Below are 18070 nucleotides of genomic sequence, written 5' to 3'. Positions count from 1 at the left end.
CCAACGGTAACCCCTATGGAAAGCCTGCTTGATGCCTCCACTCACTCCTTCGCGCAGAGACATTTTGGTCAGCCAATCTCCGGAAATAATAATGGTACCGTGACGTTACACGTAAGGTTTGTCTGCGCAGTGTGGCGACATGTTGCACGTGCCCCAGGGTAGGACTGCGGATGATTTGGACCACCCGGGGTTCTTTTGACGTGCGCCAGATATCTCCGACACACGGTGCTGGAAGCAATGTTTACCTCTCCCACATTGCTACCGCCCTCGGCCGGGATCGAACTCGCGAATCCGGCAGTCGCCGGACACGATTTTAAAACGCAGCCTTTCTGCAGTCTCGGGAAGCTCCCATAGACGCAATGGTCCAGAGAAAAATGGCGGGCTCCCAAATCACGAGATCTCCAGGAGCCACTCACAGCGGTCCCGCGCAACGAGCGCGGGAAAAATCCTGGGCGAAGTGCGCATGCGCAGACCGACCACCCTTCCCTTCTCTCCTCGTTGTCGTCTGCTCTCGTTTCTCCCCCCCCCCCCTTAGCTTCGCCTGTTTTTCTTCCGCGCCTGCTAAGTAACGTACGTGTTGCCCCAAAAGTACAGGAACAAAAAGAGGAAAGGAACAAAAGAATTCATAGAGCAAGTTTATTTGTCCTGACGAATTGCTTCGAAAAAGTTACAGTATACGTATATCTATGCACATGTCCTGTAACAGGCTTCGCTGGAGCTTTAGGTGCTTCAACACCGAAGAGCGGTTCAAAAGCCAATCGCAGTTCGCACATCCAATATGCGCATGTGAAGTTTTCGAAAACAGCTGGGTCAGGTGAGTCGTTGTTGCCGACGGCTGCTGGACCATTAAAAAATAAAATTAAAATAGTGTATCGATGATGACTAGCTCTGGACGAAAATTACTGTTATGAATAGGCAATCGATGTTAATTTCGTATTTGAACACCAAAGCGCACGTGAAGGCCAGTTAGTATAAGAAGCACACATAATTTGATTAGCAGCATCCGAAATGCACGAATTACGGCACTGCACCGCACTATGAGACGTCTCGAACGTTAGAAAGTAACTTGCAATACACCTCACACACCAAACCTGCATTGCTTCCTTCAGTAACAAAAAGTAACCAACGTACTCCTTATCCTAGCGGAAATCTTGCGAGCTAAGCAGAGGGCGCTCTCCTGGAACGATGCGACGCCGCCTATTGCAGCCAATAGTGACTCCCTCGCACATCTGATCTAGTGGCGACATTGTTTTCAAAGCGGCGCTTTTCGCTGAGCGGGCCGCGACGGATTTCACACATGCGTTTCCTGCAACAGCTTCGTGCTGCAGGTTTCGATCAAAGATCTGCAGCGCTTTTAATCCAGCCAATCGTGACGCCATTTGTTATGTTCATTTATCGTCATTTGTTTGCTAATGTTTGGTCACACTCCAGTGCGCAGCACAATAAATATATTGAAGCAACTCTAGACATTTCACAGCTAAATATTTCACTTGTGTTTGGTTCTTCACACAATACAAGCGCCACTTATGGCTGCACTCCATCCTCCTACAAGAATGCTAACAAGAATGCTAACACGGCTACACTGGTGCAATCGTCCTCGTTGCCACAACAAGGAGGAATATCTAGAGAAAGGTGATGCGCAACGACGACACGTCGCTTTCACGATACATCTTTATAGCATTCTGTACTCTCTCTCTCTCTCTCTCCGTTTGCTTCATAAATCGGAAATTACGACAGTGCTACGCGTAATTCCCCATGGATCGGTGTACTGCCCTCGATTGCGATGACACAAACACAGGGCACGTTGGGCCTCACACCTAAACCAGGAAACGCAGAAAAACAAAATTCAGTTGGCAGCATTGGGCTCCCACTGTTGTCCGGCGAATTCCGATACCCCGCTGCTACGTCGTACCCTACAATCAGTAGGCGGCAAGTCGTGGGCATACGTAAGGCAGGCAGACAACAAAACTGGCGACGATACAAACCACCGTGATACAAACATAGGGCATGTTAGGCCTGATACTTCAACCGGGAGAGACAGAAAAGCAAATTTGAGTTTGCAACATTGTGCTCCCCCAGTGTTGCTCAGAGAATTTCAGTGTGGCGCTGGCACCTCGTAACCCTACGAATGACAAGTGCACGTCCAAAAGGGCTCTGGTCCTACCGATTGGATATGATCCACGGAATTCATGGCGAGATTGCGAACAAGGACGACACAGACAACACTACCGCCTTGCGGACGTTGTGCGTCTGCGTAAAACTGGCGACGACGCAAACACAAGAACGTCAGTTCAGAACTCAGAACATCAGTTCTCTCATGTTCAAGACACATTAGGCCTCACACTTCATTCGCGAAAGGCAGAAAAGTGAAAATCAGCTGGCAACATTGTACTACCCAATGTCGCCTGGCGAATTCGGGTACCGCGCTGCCACGTCGGAACCCTACAAGGCCTACAAGTGGTAAGCGACAAGTACGGATATCGTTCTCACCATGACTTTCATAAATTGTTCAGTCGACAGGCGCTCGACCGGTAATCGAGAGATGCGTGGTTCAAATCCCGCTGCTGGCTGGCTCTCTCGACCGACTGCCTTATTTCAATGATTTTCATTTCCTTCCGAACACGGAAGCCTGGTTATAACGGATTGGCGAGCAATAAAGGGATAAAGAACAACTAAAAGGACAGAAAATGGGATAAGAGGCTTTTTCTAAGCCTAATTACCGAATCTGCAGGAAGTGCTTTATGATGTCATTGTCGCATCATCACTTGCACACGCCAAGCGGCTCACATTCCGGTGACGCAACTGGTGTGGTAACATGCGCGGACATATCGAATTATCTGCGTCTTTCCTGTCGCACATCGGGCTCAGTTCTTATTAGCTCGAAAACAAATCAACAGACACGAGCTATAGCATTATGACTGCCGACGCCCTGGCTCATGTAGTCGATCCAAAGTCAATGAGGCAACCTTGGTTGAACAAACGTACTCCTTATCCTAGCGGAATTGTTGCGAGCTAAGCAGAGGGCGCTCTCCTGGAACGATGCGACGCCGCCTATCGTACTCAAATATCTCGTCAGCCATGGAAAGTAGGCTTATGGCTTTGGTGTGTTGTTGACAATCCCATTCTCATCGGTGGGAAGTTTGTGAAGTTTCTGATACAGCTTATGCGGCAGTGTTAGAGACAAATCATCGTTTTTCGCGAGTGGCAAAATGTGATGTGTGGCCGCGCAGCAAATGGAGTATTGTCTTTTGTTTAGCGACATCGGCGTTGCGCACAGAAAGAGCGGGAGGTTTTTTGGGCAAGGTAACACCAGCTGTTGCTTACTTATTCAAGTTAGTAGTTTGTGAGGTTTCATTACCATTTTTTATTGCGTATACGATGTCGTGTTGCATGTTGCACTCCTCGTACAGACTGCTGTGGTGCGTCTTCTTTGCTGCTATCCACTTCCGACTGTCATGGCGCGCCAGTTTCGAAAGTTTCTGTCCGTGTTTGTCCGCGAAGAATTTGTAGTGCTTATTCATGTATTTGTGTTCATGTTTGGGGTATTCTCCCTTGAAACGGACTGAGACACGATATTAATACGATTAGGCACGATAATAATTGCGTTTTCTTGACAACGAAGGCCACCTGATTGGTTTCTGAACCGGCCTTGTACAGACACTGTTCTCTATTTCATCCCTGGTTTACCCATGATTGGGTGCAAGGTTAAGCTTTCTGTTTTCTGTCACGGCTCCCTGTGTAAAAATAAACTCCCATCGTCCTGTTCTGACAAATCTGCGCTCGAATGTTGTCCGGCACAGGTCGTGGTGTAACGAATTATCAGGGCGAGGGAGATATATGATAGATATATATCAAGAGATATATAGAAACTATATATAGAAAATGATAGTATTGCTGTCTTTCTGTATTTCGTACTAATACGAGCTTGAAAAAAGTATTTGTGTGAGTATTGTAATACGCAAAAATGTGTGTTACAGGTATTAGTGTATTACTCATAACACAGTAATACTTCTTGGCCTTAACACTGACCATTGCCCCTGTATGGCTCGGCACTGGCATGCACTGATAGCAAAGGCAACTGTGCCTTCAAACCCATGTCATTAGACATTTGCACTGTTCCATTTGTGTGTAGTCATCTGCTGTGTAATAGCACAGGAAATTTACCTACCAAAATAAATGTTGCATGTGTGTTGGTGTTTTCTAAAGGCAAGTTCTAAACGAATATGCATTTCCCGTATTACCGGTGTCTTATAATACAGTATTAGCATTATGTATACTATGCATTTTTATCCAGTATTGTGTATTATTATTATTATAGTACAAAAACATAGTATTACTGCCCGCCCCTGATTTAAACAACATAGACACAAAATGGCGGAAAATTACTAGGCATTTGTCTGCTAAGTGTTTAACTTGGGACGAAGAAAGTATAAACACTACCTCAAGAGAATCGGAAACTAGACACTGGGCAGGTAAGATGCAAGTGAAACCTTCAGTGGGAGTTTACAGGGAACATAAAGAGGAAATACGATGGGAATATAAGGACATTCAACCAGCGCAAGCTGACGCGACCTTGTGGCCAGCACTGGGTTTTCCAAACGATTGAAACGAACTTCACTCTGAAGCAGTATAAAATACGAAGGACCGACTAAGTGGTATAAAACTGACGGATACGACTTACATACAAATAGAGATAAGTAAGTCATAGAACCGTCTAATTTAGGCTAGGTGGCTGAAGCTACCGCCTGTTCCAAGAGGAAAAGCCACAGTATCCATCCAGTAATCCATCCATCAGGTTAAGTGGGAATTATATCTGAATATCTAGTGCACACGTAATATAACAACTTCCTTTTTTTAAATCACAGGCACACGCCCCTTTCCCAGAAAATATCTCCATGACACGGTTACAAAAATGATAAAAACCAGTTTGTGATTTTCCGCAGCTGGCTGAAATTCACTCGTTCTCGTTAAATACTTGCAGAACCGGCATAGAAAATTGACCGTTATACTGCATGCCTAGCTTGCACCGACTAAACACACCTGTAGCAGGGCCCAACAGCTTCCATAGAGAAATTTTTGGCACCACTGTGAAATAGAGCACTGCACAGGCGCGGGCTTACCCGAAGGACCGGCTCATGGGCCGGGCTGTAAAGCCTTCTGTTTACAACGGTGGCTCAGGGGCTAGCGTGCTGGCATGTGAAGTCGAGACTGGGAGGTACCCGGGTTCGAATCCCGGTGCCGGCTGTGCTGTCTGGGGTTTCTCCTGGGTTTTCCTCAGACGCTTTCAGACATATGTCGGCACAGTTCCCTTAGAAGTCGGCTAAGGACGCACATTCACCATCACCACCACAACCTTCTGTTTACGGGCCTGGGCTGGGCTCGGGTTTGACCATTATGGCCATGTGGCCGGTCCTTGGTCGGGCTCGAGGCTGTGTTAGCACACTGTTAGTCAGCCACGGTCAACGTCACGCTACATTGGACCGTGCCGGGGAACCTAGAAGAGGTTTGGAGACGTTGCGACGAGCCCGGGCGGGTAAATCAAAGGAAGGCTACTGTGAAATGCTCTAATGTGAAGTGCTCTACTAAGAATAGCCTAGAGAAGTGCTCTACTGTGAAATGCTCAAATTAGACAGAAGGACGCGCAAACGACACAAAGAGGTGCCTGTCTCTCGTCATTTCTATCTGTCCGTGTGTAGGTTAAGCGCTTCACAGCCTCCCACGGAACCCATTGTTGGAGATAATTCACACAATACTGTGCCGCGACAAATCAGAATATCTCATTAGCTTCAATCAATCGGAGGCTTTCCCGTTCGGCTCTGTGCTTTGCCATTCACGGATGCCATGGGCTTCTACTGGCTTTCATGCTTGTTGCCCAGTTATTCCATGTTTCCATATTAACTGAAATGTGGAACATATATAAATGGAATGACAGAATTGTTTGAGCCAAGACAGACATTTCTTTGACGCATCACGTTGGGTCGAAGGCCTACAACATGGATATGTGCAGCACCCAGTGTGTTGTGTTTGCTGACACATATAGTTATCATGTTCACAGTCTATCCCTAATAACAAAGATTTACTGGAATAATTTTTTTTTTATGCAATACATCAAGCACTCTAAGTGAAATTGGAAGTGTTGACGTTAATCCTTGTTGCCACTGCATTGGACATGTTCTTCAAGCTTCAACTGGCGACAACATTCCAGTTGAAAATCTGATCGTAGGAGGATGTTTTTGTTGAGAAACAGTACAACATATGTAGGCACACACTATAACTTGGGTTCCTTACCAGAACAGTTATGTTTCTGTTTCCGGTTCAACTTTCGTTTCCAGACCACTTAAGTGTGAGTTCCTGAAGCCTTACTTTGTCTCAGTTTTTGTTTCCAAGCTATTGTCGCAGTTCCAGTCGTTCTCTCTCTCTTTATTATTATTATTATGTTTTTTTTGCAAATCCACATATTGTGCTCCACAATTGCTTGTTTATTGAACAAGATCATTATACTGACTCCTGTGTGATTTGGCTGGGTAAGGTAAACCTGTGATATGTACAGTGCTGGACAAGAATTTACGGAGCATGTTCTGGCATATTGTTTCCTCAGACTGACACGGTAGCAGCGAATGAGATCGTAGCGACTTAGACATGTTTCTGGGTAACCCAATCACCTGTTTGCAAGTCCGTACGGTACCATTCGCGGCTAGGGTATCGCCGTGAGGAAGGAATGCCGCAGAGCATGTTCTGTAAACTTTTTGTCCAGCACTGTACTATACACCAAAAGCGTGATGAGGCCAACGAGTATGTCTTCGATACATATTGTGCACTTATTAACTCACAACACCGCTGCTGGAATTGAAGCTCCTTTCTCATGCTATTGCACATGCACATCGACATCATACGTGAACGTATGTGCTTAGTAGTAGTACTCGTATGGGTACAGGTCGTACGGGTTATTTGTGAGGGGAAGGTCAACACCTTTTGGTCATCTCGGGGAAAGGACACGAGTGCTTTTTTGTCACGTTGGATATGGCAGAAACTGACCTTAATAGCAAAGGAACGACAAGGTCAGCAGGAGATGAGGGGGTGTGCAATGACGAACGACTTCAGAACCATATAGCCAAAGAACTATAGATCAGTGCCAAATACATACGTACAGTTCGCACCAAACAATGTTTCCCCCGCAGGCAACCTTTAAAATATAGCACATAGAACAATGCTAAAAGTAGGGCTATGCAAATGTGCAGATTTTTCGAGAACCAAAGCGAATAATTTCATATTCGAGTCAAATTCTGAATCGAATATGGAATTCTATGTTAAATTTTTGAATCGAAGTGATGTGTCTTCCACGCCAAATATGCAGTCATGTCTCTCTTATCAGGACACTTCGGGAGTCATCCCTTTTCATCCGGATAACAAATTTCTGGATAAGTGAATTACGCAAACTTTCAGGGAAACCCGAAAATTGAGTGAGACACCTTTGTTGCTCCAGAAGAAAGAAAACAAGGAAAAAATTGCCTGAGAATGTCATGCAAAGTGGGCAGCTTGAAATTAGTAGGCAACTTTGACACGTGTGACAGAAGTTTGCTCACCTCCGCAGTACCAGCTGCATCACCCTGCTGTCCTCAAACTCCACCTCAAGCCAACATTTTGTGGTTTTCCTTCTTTGGGTCTTTGTGTCACTTGCTTTCCGCATGCCTCGACACACCTGTCGACGTGATGCCGCATTAATTCATTGCATGCGCCTCGATGTGGCTTTTACAGCGCTGTGGCGTTACCGGTTGAGGCAAGTTGACTCTCCCCAATGCAGTCACTGCGGTGCTATAGAAGATCTAGAGCACATTCTTCTCCATTGTCCACACTATCAGCCTTCCCGAACCATACTCTCTGGATCCCTTAACGAGCTGGACTCTTGCCCCCTCTCTCTCACAAAATTGCTTGGTCCCTGGCCATATCCAGCCCACCAACACTCTACCCTCAAAAGCTCTCTTCACGTTTCTGGACACCATAGGACTTCGATCCATATTGTGAAAGGGCTTATTATTTCATTCCCAGCATCACCACCAGCAATGGGGTAGAGTATCGCCCTTGGCGATGAAACTCCCCATACATCATCTCGAAATAAAGTTGTTGTTATTGTACACTGAATTGTAAATTGTACTACGCTTTGGATGCGCGAAAAGTCTGACGAAAGAGGAGTCAAACAGTACAGAAGGCCCCGCTGAGATGTGATCCTTTTCCGGAACAATGCGAACACAGCACATGCCAAGGACAGAGGCCATTGACAGATAAGCGAATCAGAATGGTGTAGGTTCTGGAACATTGGTCTTCGTACTTGCTGTCCGGATACGGGTAACAAATTCCGGTTAACCGAGACAAAAGCCAATGGTAGCAGATTCGTTCCAGGTAACGCAGTCCAGATAGCGGGTCTTCCGTATACTGAATTCCTGGGAATCGAGACATTACTGTATTTGAATAATTCTCAAGCTGCACTTGTAAGCCCCAAGATGCCCGAAAAGAGGGTATGAAATGATATGAGTGCTGCTTCACACAGAGATTTGCGTGCACATATCACGTGTGCGTGCTGTGTATTCGTAGAGTGGTTTATGTCTATGCAGTTTAGCTATGCAACTATTGGCCTCATATTTGCTTCAGTGGCATGAACTGTATGACTCGTATTCACTTCGGTCCTAAAGTTACTGTCCGTGCAGCCCTATAAAAAGTCCTGAAGGATGTGTTAACTTTTATGGAGCATACATATATTTTTTAATTACGGTTCAATGCTACTGAATTGAATGCTACTATTGAGAATAGAAAATCACTGACTGATCTTTCAGTTCCCATTGTCCTTATTCAGTACTTCAGTAAAGCACATTTCTTAAAGCAATATATTGTTTGAAAAGTGCCAAGTTGATTTGATACGTAAAGTGGTTACTTCCGTACGCCTTTCCTTGTTCTGCTACGAAAAAAGTAATTTTACAGTGTTTGAGAAATAAACGTTTTCTTCTTTTTTTTTTTTTTTTTGTCATATTCCAAAATAGACACACATGAGCTTATACTAGGGTGACTGCAGTTTGGAACTGGGGTAGCTGGTGCATACTAAGACCAAGCATAATAGCAGCGCACGAGGGATGAAACACTTGCGTTGTCTCCACATTCTCTGTGTTGTCTTTTCTCTCGTACGCTGCTATTATGCTTAGTCTTATACTAGGGTCTCCATAACCTCTGTCAAGCTCTTTTATCACAAAGGTACGGCTTGCGTCTAGGTTAACTTAAACCACCCTGGCAGAGCCTAGCAGAAAACACTGCCGTCATAACGACGATCACCCCTCTAACTGTAAATCGACAAAAACACCTTCCGCCGTTATTTCTACTAAGCACCACCGGGTTCGCAGGCCGGAATGGCGTTCAAGTTAACTCTGATGCGAGCTGTACTATTGGAAATACAGGAAGAAAATTGGCATTTGGATAGGGGTCTGGTAATGAGTCGAATTTTGTCTGTGAAAACCAAAACAACTGCAGCCATGACATCGCAACATGTCACGTCACTGATGTTGTCTGGTCTTCTGAGTGGTCACCTACTTCTGAGAACCAGTAGAACTTACTATGACTTGCATTAGCGACACTTTGTTGAATTGTAGTGATATTAATTTTGTTTGTCATCATTGCCTTGCTGTGCTTGTTTTTGACGAGGAGGCACATGATGTGTCCCACTGCAGTTATAGTTGATACTGGTTTTGGACAAATAGTTCTCACTTTGGAAAGACCATTGCTGCAAGGGAACCTGAACAATATTACTTTGAATGAGGCATTTGCATTGTTGTTGCTCATATTTGTGTTTCTTTTTAACCTATTCCATGTTGACTTTCTTTTTCATATTGCTATTTGTTTTTAACTTTACAGGTACCTGGATCTGGTGGTGATGACTGTCCTATATGCTGAGTATGCTAAATTTTCTGAGCACTTCAACTTTTACTTTTTCCTCATACTTCTGTAACTACATTACGAATACAGTCGTGCCCTGTTTATCCTGTCAGCTTCATGCTCAGCCAAAATGCAAGGTCTAATCATTTCACTCCAAGAGTTTGCACGAGATTGCACAACCATGTTGCTGCGGCTGACAGTCATTGCAAAGAGTAGAGCCAGTAGCTGTCACCTTCATCGGTTGGGTCAACACGCAACTCAACCCGACAATTTCCCCGCACCACGCTTTAGGTTTTCTCTTGCGTTTTGAAAGCGTTACAAGCACTAGGAAAGTCTGAGTTACTCCAGGAGACACTTCTGAGCTACCCTCCTGCCTACATGGACTTAGGATTTAGAAGCGTCAGTGGCAAACCACAACACGTTACGTGCGGGGGAAGTGTTGTGACACAGTCAGATGAATCCGGCAGACCTCAACAAACATCTTGTGACAAAAACAATAAACACTGAAATGAATTATAATTAGACAGTTAAAAAATCAGTTATACAGAACAAAAGTTAGCTACCTGTGGGACATCTAGTTCGCCTAACCCACTTCTACGCAGTTACCCCAGTGTAGTAGGTTCCTTAAGGTCATGCTCGCATGATCACAGGTTCCCTCGAATCATAACACCAGCATGTCAGACAACACAATCAACATGCTCTTAATAGTGTACATAGCTGCTCCACCTGCTAGGGAATGACTGGGAAGATAGTCTGTCTCAGTGCAGGTTACAAGTGTGCACACAGCTTTGTTCACGAGTGATTACCGAGGACACAAAGTTGGGGTCTTTCGGAGCTTGCTCAAGGTCTGTGAAAACTAATGCAGTCACCCGCCTTCTCCACTATCAGGGGGCAAGGCACAAATTTTGCTGACACATTTGCGAATAAAGTAAAAACTGTTCCTGTTTAGACATATTTCATGGGGTGTGGCTGTAAGTAACGACGACACATGCACAAAACAAGCTCACCCTTGCCCACCCACCCATTTTCTTTGTCATTAATCTATGCAAGCTATACAGGCCCGTCGATAAGGTTCGCTTATCTCCTTGTCAGTGCCGCTGTCGGAGCGCTGACACAGATATCACCACGATTCTTTATAGTCACTATCTCCACCACTTGTCTAAAGTGCGCATCATATGATCTATGAAGCAATCCTGCAGACGCAAACACTGGCATAAATCCATGCTCTGGAATATGACTATCTGGAATATGGAATATGGTCATTTCCATATTTTTTACTTTGCCGATCTGTTTGCTGTGAGGGGATACCACCTGCACATCCCCTTGTATTTTCTATGGGACAAACTTTGCCCTTTTTTTTTTCGGTGACTAGCTGACCGATTTTTGCGACACTGGTTTTGTTGGATAGCTTATCGAAATCCGCTTTCTCTCTTTAAAGAAAATTAGTAGTTTTCCTAATCCGTATATTTCTAAGCGTGTAACGGAAGTACAGAAAAATTACCAAAACTGCATACTCAACAGTTGAGGTATGGCTGTCATCGAAAAAGCCAGACAGGGGCGGGATTTGAACCACACACACGCCTCTCGATTACCAGTTGAGCGCCTTGACCAATTCGACCACGCTGGCATCTGCTTTCCGATGACTGGCTAAGGAGCCTCAATTGGCAGATGGGACACACATTCACTCTCATCACACTCTCATCACACTCTCTCCTACATTTCTTCTCATTCATACACACACACACACACACACACACACATACATACGACACAAGTATGGAGCAGTGGCATGTGGTGAACATGATGGAAGGTGATTAGTTTGTATCATTTGTAGTTCTATCGTTTGTAATCGTATTGTGTCATATGTATGTATGTGTGTGTGGATGAGAAGAAATGTAGAAGAGAGTGTGATGAGAGTGAATGTGTGTCCTGCCAGTCGATTGAGTCTCCTAGGCAAGTCGTCGGAAAGCAGATGCCAGCGTGGTCGAGGCTCTCAATCGGTAATCGAGATTTGAATGGTTCAAATCCCGCCGCTGTCTGGCTTTTTCAATGACTGCCATACTTCAAACTGTTCATATTCCCAGACAACCTGAGTCTTGTGTTGTGTTTGTATGTTACAGCCTCAGAACAATTACTTTCCATCATGAATACTCAAGTTGCAAAGCACTCTGCTGAAAGCCTTACAGACACAAGCCGAAAGTTTGACGGAGCCATAAAGCAAACATTTTTCTAGAGCATTCTAATACCAAGATTATCCTGCGTCCGGTTCTCCATTCTCGCAAAATATCATAAAATAGGAAGGTACACGACATGCTGGTTTATGACAGTATCTCACGACTCCATGTTGCGCCATATCGCAGCCTAAAGGTAAGCTAAAAATCCTTCCGCCACGCAGCATCGTAAATCCAGTAGCCCACTGGTTCCCAAACTTTGTGGCCCCTAAAAATATAGATGACGTCGTCGCGATGCCGGACGTCTTCCGATCTCGGCACATGAACGTTAGCCAAGGCGACACTCTGGTGAGTGGACCACACAACATAGATTTTGGCCCTCGTGCACAACTGAAAGCAGGCGTGAAAGCGAGGCTGTGTGATGCATCGAAAGCGTTGCATACCCCGCATGCAAGCACATTTATGAGAAACCTCCGGGTCTGCTGCTGTGGGCTACCAGGTAACACAAAATAGCAGGCACACTGTGGCATTTTTAAAAATTTGTGGGCCGCTTCGCAACCCCCCACGAAACGTGTCGCAACCCACAATCTGGGAACCACTGCAGTAGCCTATCCTAGATTCCTTTTCCCGGACTGAGCTACAAGCCCATTTTGGGATGCTACGAAAACGGATGGCTGACCCTAAGCACAGTTTTCTGCAGGTGTACGAGTTGCGTCATAGAGTGGGTGTCAGTTGTACAAGCCTTGTTTCTTTTCAATCAGGTATTTTCTATATCAGTGAAAGTTAATGCAGGCTGGGAACGGTATGAAACACATTACTCTTTCACTGGCTTTTGAAACACAGTGACCTACTTCGTGGACTCCAGCATGCTCCAAAGCCTACTGTGACAGAGCTGCTTTTGTCTCTTCCAGCCTTGTGACACTTGGGAAGAAAACGCATGCATTGTTTCTGAGGAGTTGATTGTGGGAGACAAATTTGCAAAAGTATAGAGTCACTTATTTACTGACTCTAATAAATATAGCTAAAACTTGCAAGCTCATAGCTATTGCTCTGTAGCTTTAACTAAACTTATAAGCTTATATAACTAGTACGCTTATTTAGGGAACCTAGGAATGTGCTTCTGAGGTGTGTCATTTCACGTGTAACTGCCCATCGGGATCTGGAAATAATCTCTTCAAAGAAAGTGATCTAGGAAAAAAAATGTCCCAGGAAGAAGTGTTACCGGGGCAAGAGCTACTAACAGATCCCGGACAATTGCTCCCACCCGAAGTGCTGAAGCCGGACAATCGCTCACCACCTTCGCGAGGCAATTGTTATGTCATGAATTCCTTTGTCGTTTTTCTTGACATAACAGGACATACCAAGTACTGCATCTGCTTATGTCTGCATAAAAGAAGGGGGAAAACAATGTGTATTCGAAACAGTGCTTTTTTTTTTTTTTTTGCCAATAAGCGGCACGTCACATTTTTTAACCCTTTAACTGGAGCTAATAGAACCCATGGTCAATTTTTAAATGCATTTACGAAGTTTCAACAAGTCATAAAAGTGTAAAACTGCAAGCGCGAGGTCGCTGCAACACTCCGTTTAGAAATTTCCACAAATTTGTGGAAATTGTGAAAATTTATACAAATCGGATGTCAGTGAGCTCAATGGGTCCCAAGTACCCTGATAGACTGGTAATCAATGCCACCAACCCTTAGAAACAGCTAATAACAACATGGAGCATCCACCGAAGCTATGTAATTCTCACTCACTGCATTAGCCCTGAACAGGCACCTTGACAATTTTGTAGAGTTCGGAAATGCGTGTTAGCAGAGAGCCCAATAAAACAAGGGAGATGTTTTTTTTTTTTTTTTCTGTATGTGCTACAAGGGCCATATTATTACCAAAAAAAAGTTTGGATGCATTGCCTGATCTCTGTCTGCGGAAATGTCCTGCACAAAGACGCCCTTTCTCCTAAGCGCCGTAACTTTTGGCGCGCGATCGTCGTCTTTCTTTTTAGATGCCACCCGGGACACCTATCGTCACGATACTTAGTCAAACAACAGAACGTTATTTCAGAAGTAGAATGTAGGTGTCGGCACTCTTCAATCGCTTTCCTCCTCAGAGAACGCCGGTTTTGAACATGCTCAACAAAATTGTCGAGCTACCCGTTATAGGGTTGCTCACAAAATAGCTACAGTAAAACATCACTTGAATCTGATCGCTTCCTACTTCATCTCCTGCCATATTGTTATGTTTTGTAACAAACTTTATTTAGTGAGATTAAACTGGATTACATCATAGGCGAGTTGCCAAAAGCTACATCGTGCAAAGTGCACATGCCTCCATCCTGGAAGTCGGAGCGAGACAGAGAGCGTCGAGTGTTGCCAGCCGCTCCGTTGCAAGGCCTCTGAATGGTTCCCAGAGTTCCTAATTTCGCCACCCAACACTTCCCCACACTTAAGAGAGATTTTAGAGGTTAAGCCTTGTGGGTGTCCGACAGATGCATTGAGGTCGCGCTCTTCTTGAGACCAGCAGAACTCTTACTATGCCCATTTTGGTGCCAGCAGCTGGTGCTGGTGTCTCCTTAACACGCTCCACCCTGTCTGGACCTGAAAAAGTCTCGGTCCCTCTGTAGCCGCCACCTTTCCTGGTAGCCACAGTGGACCTGCACCAAAATTTCGGCAGAAAACCTTGTCTCGAACTTAGTAGCCATCTGGTTCTCCTCTTGATGAGCACCCAGGCCCCTTCGTCACGGCCATATACCAAACGTGTTCTCAGACAGCAAGAGAGCAGAAGGTCTGCCTGTGGTTTAGTTCTCTGTCCCGATGGTGTTCTCCGGTGTAGGTGAAGCCATCTTGCCAGTCTTGTCCTGTGACTTCCCCCTCCTCCCATTCACTTCAACCCCTTCTTTACTGAGTGCACAGCCTTTTTGGGTAATCCATTAGACTGTGGATTGTATGGTGCTGTGCAGATGGTGTCGGATGCCAGTTTTCCTTGTGAACTCTCGGAACTCTTCCCCTGTGAAGGGAGCGCCATTGTACGACGCTAGGCATGATGGCAATACGAAACGTGCAAAAATTGTGCACAAATGTTCCACTGTTGATGCTGCTGATGCGTGCGACGATGGAATAGCCTCTATCCATGCATCCTGAGTAGCTGTCTACCGCAACTAGCATCATTTTGCCTTCCACCAGACTCGCATAATCCATGTGGATGTGCGTCCAATGCTGCGTGGTTGCCGGCGAACTAAGTGGTACTCTTGCTTGTGGCACTGATGCTGTCTGCTGACATATTTCACAGCTGTGTAGTAACTCCTCTACGTGGGAGTCAATCCCTGGCAACCACATGAGCGTCCTTGCCAGTGCCCTGGTAGGGTTGATTCCAGGATGTCTGTCGTGCAACTCTGAAAAGAACGCTTTTCTTGCCCTCTTGGGGATGGCCACACGATTTCCTTGTCGGACGAGTTCCCCATCTATTACGAGAGCTTGATGATGGTGTCAATATGGCTGCAATGCGTCCTCTTTCACCTTCTTTGGCAAGCCACGTTGAATGTACTGACGGAAGTCTCCAATGTGGTATCTTTCCTGGAGAGATCCTCCAACTGATGCCGTGATACTGGACTGCAGTCTAACATCTCAGTTAGGACTTGTTCACCGTTGCCATTGGTTATGTCGACTTCCTCCTCAGACTCTGTTGGCAGTCTCCTTGGGCATCCACATTTCCAGTTTTGTGTCGCAGTTTGTACTAAATCTGACACCTATAGGCTCCCAATACCAATGCCCACCTCTGGATCCGTGCAGCAGCCACTGCTGGAATTGCTTTGTTCTCTTTTGAACAAACCCACTAAGGGTTCATGGTCAGTTTTAAAAATAAACAATCGACCTAGTAAGCAGTCTCTCAACTTCGTGACTGTGAAAACTAGAGCCAACGCCTCACGTTCCAGTTAAGAGTAATTTCTCTCGACGCTAGTGAGGGTTCTTGAACAGAAAGCCACTGGTCGTTCCAGTCCATCTATGGGGTGGGAAAGCACAATCCCCTAGTCTTCCTGATGACGTGTCACATTCCACAATGAGTTTTTTGTCAGCGTCACAGTGGACGAGAAGATTTGAGTTTTTCAAAATCTCCTTTACGTCATTGAATGTTTGTCTTTGTTCTTTGTTCCAGTGCCTTACGGTGTCCTTCCATAACAGTTTGTGTAAGGGAGCCAATACTGTTGCCACAGGGTTCTCCCCACTGTGGGTGGCAGTGGACCTGGCGCCCGCCACTCCGTCTGATCACCCATCTCTGGTGCCGACGTGCACACCACTCCTTTCTGTCATGTTTCCCACTGCACGTCGGTTATACTGACAATGCCGGTGATATCGCGCTGTTGGCGTGTGCCTCAGACGTCCGGTAGGGGTGAGCTCATTCTTGATGTTAGCTTGCTGTCCACTCTTTGGCCCACCGAAGGTTTTCCTCATACTGGAACAGTAGAAGATTTCATTCAGTTGTCCAAGCCATCTTCGTATGTTTGCGTCAGAAACTCCGAAACACTTCCCCTTGAACGTTGTTGTTCGTGGTTTCAGCTGCTTCGATCACTTTCCGCTTGAACACGGCAGAATAGAAAACATGCTTTGGGCTATCACGAAACGTACGTGCAAACGTGAAACGCAACTAGGACCGAAAGACGCGACTCGCGAGGCACAGCCGACAAGTGAGGGAGAAGTAAGTCATGTGGGCTCGCCTTTCGCTCTCCCAATCTTGTCTGGCGTTTGCGCTCTCCCTCGTGCGGCGGGAGGTATGGTTTTGATTGCAAGACGATGTGAAACACTTCCCATACGACGAGGTGGTGGAGAAGTGGGCCACACAGACAGGAAAAAACAGGAGACTGAAAGTCTAAGTATACTGCGAGTGTGGCAATAAATATTTCAACTTGCAAGACCAAGTGTGATTTCCCCCCCTCCTCCTCCCCCCTGCAAAGTGAGTTGAACCCCCTTTTTCCTCAGGCCATTCACGAACCTGTCTTGAAGGTTCCTTATGAGTGCATTCCCAAAACCACAATGGTCTGCAATTTTTCTCAGTTCAGCCAAATAGTCGGCTACTTTCTCGCCGCTGTTTTGAATCTGGCTTTATAATCCTCCCATAGTTTTCTGATGGTTCTGGGTTTAAATGTTACGTGAAAGTCTTAACTATGGCGTCGTACGTTACTTCCAGCATCTTCCTTGGTGCCACCAAGCTTCTCAGATGGGCATACGCTGCGGGCTTGAGAGCTGAGATGAGAATGGACCTCTTCTGTGTGCTGTCACTCATGCTATTTGCGTTGAAGTATGCCTTGAGACGTTCAACATTGTTCACCTAATCTTCTTGCGAAGCGTTGAAAGAGAGCTGTGCCGCGACGAAGGGTTGAGTGACGCTGGTCATCTCCCCCGGCTGTTCTATGCCGATACTCCATCCATTCCACTATTGTGCTTCACGACATCTTCTGATGCAACTACGAGAAAGTTGTCCGCATACCTAAACACACAGGCACTTGACCCAAATATTCTCTGTATCTTGTCATTGGCCGACCTACAAAGAGCTGGCATATACCCACTGCTGAGGACAGGTGCTGCATGCCACCGTATACAAGCACCAGCCTAGTCAATACACGGGCATGGTTGTGGCTCTAGTGTGGTACTAGCAGTCACGAAAGTCTCACAGACACAAAATTAAAATGCTGATGCCAGAAAAAAATTGTCCCACTTATCCAGACAGCTGCGTTCCGGCCTTCCGTGATATGGATAGCAAATTTCCGGACAAGTGAACTTCACACCATCACATTTTCGATGAGCACGTTGTCACTAATAACATGCAGACTTCTTCTGTCGTTAGACCGAGTAAAAAGAGCTTCTTCCAGTTCTTGTGATCATGAAGGGTCACTGGAAAGCCACTTCTCCCACATTACCTTGTAATTCGTAACCGGTCGGCACCGAAGATCAGCACTTCCTTGGCCCAGGTCGGCAGGCTGGAAATGTTTCGTG

At 45.7% G+C, this 18070-nt stretch overlaps 1 protein-coding gene and 1 long non-coding RNA gene across 5 annotated transcripts in view; one reads left to right on the top strand and one right to left on the bottom strand.

Moving 5' to 3' along the window:
• LOC135400883 (uncharacterized) overlaps positions 1–7638 on the bottom strand; it is a 60759-nt gene extending 53121 nt beyond the window's left edge. Inside the window, exon 1 of the long non-coding RNA XR_010424667.1 lies at positions 7584–7638. This is a non-coding gene — a long non-coding RNA (uncharacterized LOC135400883). The remainder of the gene's footprint in view (positions 1–7583) is intronic.
• LOC135400879 (ras guanine nucleotide exchange factor Y-like) overlaps positions 2397–18070 on the top strand; it is a 33480-nt gene continuing 17806 nt past the window's right edge. For 2 of the 4 annotated variants that reach the window (XM_064632846.1, XM_064632849.1), the window contains exons 1-2: positions 2921–3303; positions 9895–9933. The gene's annotated coding sequence lies outside the window, so the exon portion shown is untranslated. Of the gene's footprint in view, positions 2461–2920; positions 3333–9894; positions 9934–18070 lie in introns of those variants that run through there. The other 2 variants (XM_064632847.1, XM_064632848.1) reach the window with 2 other exon arrangements.

Source organism: Ornithodoros turicata, chromosome 7 (assembly GCF_037126465.1).
Source record: "Ornithodoros turicata isolate Travis chromosome 7, ASM3712646v1, whole genome shotgun sequence".
In the NCBI taxonomy this organism is placed as follows: Eukaryota; Metazoa; Arthropoda; class Arachnida; order Ixodida; family Argasidae; genus Ornithodoros; species Ornithodoros turicata.
Note: the sequence above shows the minus strand (reverse complement) of the source record. Positions and strands in the feature narration are given on the sequence as shown.